Raw genomic sequence first — 4302 nt, forward strand, 5'->3', positions numbered from 1 at the left:
TGGCTGCTGCTACTGCTGATGATGATGATGATATATACAGTATATAACTATAACTATAACTATATATATATATATATATATATATATATATATATATATATATATATATATATATATATATATATATATATATATATATATATAATATATATATATATATATATATATATATATATATATATATATATATATATATATATATATATATATATATATATATATATATATATATCTGTCTATATACATTATATATATAACTATATATATATATATATATATATAACTATATATATATATATATATATATATATATATATATATATATATATATATATATATATATATATATATATATATATATAGTTATATATATAGTTAAATATATAATGTATATAGATAGATAGATAAATAAATATATATATATATATATATATATATATATATATCTGCCAACGGCCATACCACGTTGAGTACACCGCTTCCCGTTCGATCAGCGAAGTTAAGCAACGTTGGGTCTGGTTAGTACTTGGATGGGTGACCGCCTGGGAACACCAGATGCTGTTGGCATCCCTACGTCAAGTGGGGTTGGTGGAGGATTAGTGCCCCTCCCTGTAAAACAATTAAGTCTAAGCCCCTGGCTACCCTGTCTGGGATACATGGCGTCTGGCAATGAATGAATGAATATATATATCTATCTATATATATATATATATATAACTATATATATATATATATATCATTTCATGTGGCACCCCACGGGATGCATAGGACCTCGATGAACTCTCTCCACGAATATTTGTCTCTTGCCATTTCCTTCAGGTCCCACCAACACTCCTTTCCAGCTTCTCTTTTTATTTTCCTCAACTAGGTTTCCCTCGGCCTACCTCTACCTCTTCTTCGTCTAGCAGTCCACTCTGGCACATCCTGTATTTAATTGCCTTCTTTTCTGTATATGTGCCCCAGCCACTTCCAGCGAGACAGACTCTCATATTCTTTAACTGGTTCCACTCTCGTAATATCCTTTACTCTTTCATTTGTACCTCTGTCTTGCCACTTTACCCCAAGAATCCTTCTCAGTGTTTTATTCTCAAATCCTAATTCTTTCTGATCTGTTGCAATTGTACTGTACCATGACTCATGCCTATAAATTAAAATTGGTCTAACCATGGACTTGTAAATTTTCACTTTAGTATGTACGGAAAGCATATTATTATTCCAAACCCTTTTCAACATTCCAACAGCTCGCCAAGCCTGTCTAGTCCTCTCCTCAATTTGATTGTTTAATGATCCAATAGATGATACAATCGTTCCCAGATATTTAAAGTTTTCTACATTCTTCACCACATTATTCCCAATTACACAATCGATTTGGTTCTCCACGTTCATATAAATAACTTCAGTCTTTCCACAATTTATTACCCATCCCACTTTTTCTCCTTCCTCCATCAGACAATCAAGCACCCTCTGCATCTCGTAAATACTTCCGCAAATTAGTACAATATCATCAGCATAGTCCAAATCCATCAGCTTCTTATTTTCTTTCCAGTTAATTCCTGCACCTTTTCTCATTACCTTTCTCATAACATAATCCATAACCAAAACAAACAGCAATGGCGAAAGAACTCCTCCTTGAATCACTCCTGACCTAACTTGAAATGGATCACTCAAAGAACCACCCACCATTACCTTACAAAAAGTACCTTCATGCAGGCTTCTAATAATCTTCACAAACTTTTCTGGTATACCATAGAATCTCATAATTATCAACATAGCTCCACGTGAAACACTATCAAAAGCCTTTCCAAATCCACAAAACACATACTAAGTGGCATTTTCATCTCTAGCTTGTTGCATTAGATGCCTTACAATAAAAATCTGATAAATACAACCTCGACCCTTTCTAAATTCCGCTTGTTCTTCTCTTAAAATTTTATCAATTACTGACTCTATTCTGCCCAACAAGATTTTGGAAAAGACTTTTGCAACTATAGGTGTCAAAATTAGCCCCCTCCAATTCCCACACACACTTAAATCTCCCTTTTTTGGTATTTTTATAATCACTCCATTTTTTCAATCTTCTGGAATTCCACCATTATCCCAAGCCACACACACACACACACACACACACACACATGTATATATATATATATATATATATATATATATATATATATATATATATATATTATATATATATATATATATTATATATATATATATATATATTTATATATATGACTTTACACTCCCTCTTCTGTCTTTCCTTCAGTCTTTCCTCTTCCTTCTGCCTATGGGTGACTTTACACTGAGTGACAAGCCAAATGGTTTCCTGTACACTAGGAAACTATTTACTACGCTGGGTGGTAACCATATAACCAAATTTTGGCGCCTGGTGGTTTAGTGGGTAATTATTGTGTTCCAATCGGATTGAGCCGGCAAAGGTTTATATCCAAGATAATTGGTTGGGGTTTATTCCCCACGTAATGTCACTCAGGGATGAGTGAGTTTGGTCACTCTCATCTTAAATGTCAGGGCCAACTGCCTAGCCCGGGCTCCTACTCTCCTCATGTGGCAACGTAGGATTGGATGATATATATATATATATATATATATATATATATATATATATATATATATATATATATATATATATATATATATATATATATATATATATATACACGGTGGGTGGTGAACTGAATGAAAGGAAGGCAATGATTGATTATGTGTGTGTGGATGAAAGGATGCGAAGATGTGTAATGGATGTAAGAGCTTATAGAGGTTGGGGGAGTGGACTTTCTGACCACTACTTGGTGGTGGCCAGAATTAGGATTCAAGTAAGATGGAGGAATAGAAGAAGGGAAAGACGAGAGGGAGTAGTTGCAAGGAGAGTGGAAAGGTTACAAGAGGATGAGAAAAAGGCAGAGTATAAGAAAGAAGTGGAGGAACGATAGGGCAAATATGAATTGGAGCAGATGGGAGACGTGGAAGGTGTGTGTAGGATATTTACAGAAGAAATATGTACAGCATGTGATGTGGTGTGTGGAGGGAAGAGAAGACGGAGGGGGGTGCAAGGAACAGCGTGGTGGAATGAAGAGGTGAGACAGGCTGTGACACAAAAGAAGAAAGCATACAATGAATGGATGAGAAATAGGGGCGTGGAAGAAGTTGAGAGGCGGAAGAGAGAGTTATATGTAGAAAGAGAGAGGTGAAAAGACTAGTAAGAGAGAGTAAGAAGTGAGTGGATGAGGAATTTGGAAGGAATTTGAGTGTAAAGTGGAGGGACTGTAAGAAAATGTTCTGGAAAGAGGTGAAAAGAGTAAGACAGGGTGGAAGTGAAGTTAGCAGGGGAGTGAAAGATAATAATGGTAGATTACTAGTGGAGAAGGGAGAAAAAGTGAGCAGATGGAGAGAACACTTTAAGGAAATGTTGAACATAGAGGATGGAAGTAATGCGAGTATAAGTGGCTGGGGAATGACTGGGAGAAGGAGGGAGGTGAGAAGACAAGAAGAAATCAGTAGGATAGAAATTGTGGAAGCAATGAAGATAGTTAAATCGGGGAAAGCCCCCAAAATTGATGGAATGTGTGGTGAAAAGATGAAGCATGGGGGAGAGATAATAGTAGAATGGATGTGGAAGATGTGCAGATTGGCCTGGGAGGAAGGTAGAGTCGCGGAGGATTGGAAGTCAGGTATAATTATTCCCTTGTACAAAGGAAAATGGGAAAAAGAAGTGTGTGGTAATCATAGGGGCATTTGTCTTCTTAGTATAATAGGAAAACTGTATGGTAGGATACTTATTGACAGAGTTAGAGAAAGAACAGAGAAATTAGTTGGAGAAGAACAGGAATGCTTTAGGAAGGGAAGAGGTTGTGTAGATCAGATATTCATTCTTAGATCTTTAGTTGAAAAGTTTCTAGAGAAGGGAAAGATGTTGTATGCGGCTTTCATGGATTTGGAGAAAGCATATGACAGGGTGGATAGACAAGGATTGTGGAAAGTGTTAAGAATATATGGAGTAAATGGGAAGTTGTTAAATGCTGTGAAGAGTATGTACGATGGTGCGAAGGCTGCAGTGTGTGTGGATGGTGAACTAAATGAATTTTTCTCTTTGAAATTTGGGTTGAAACAGGGATGTGTCATGTCTCCATGGTTGTTCAATCTGTACATGGATGGGGTAATAAAAGAGATACAAGCTAGGGTAATGGATGTTGGAGTGGCCCTAGTGAGAGAGAGTGGTGTTTAGAAAATCCCTGTACTGTTGTTTGAAGATGATACTGTGTTGTTAAGTGAAGATGAAGG

General features: G+C 35.8%; 1 non-coding gene across 1 annotated transcript; it reads left to right on the forward strand.

Annotated features, from left to right (window-relative positions):
- The first annotated feature begins 448 nt into the window (after positions 1 to 448).
- LOC145390170 (5S ribosomal RNA) lies at positions 449 to 567 on the forward strand. The gene has a single exon (XR_013895589.1). It is a non-coding gene; the product is annotated as a 5S ribosomal RNA (ribosomal RNA).
- Positions 568 to 4302: the final 3735 nt, after the last annotated feature.

Source organism: Coenobita brevimanus, unplaced genomic scaffold, assembly GCF_032717465.1.
Source record: "Coenobita brevimanus isolate Jiangsu-jjx unplaced genomic scaffold, ASM3271746v2 jjx.HiC_scaffold_321, whole genome shotgun sequence".
Taxonomy (NCBI): Eukaryota; Metazoa; Arthropoda; class Malacostraca; order Decapoda; family Coenobitidae; genus Coenobita; species Coenobita brevimanus.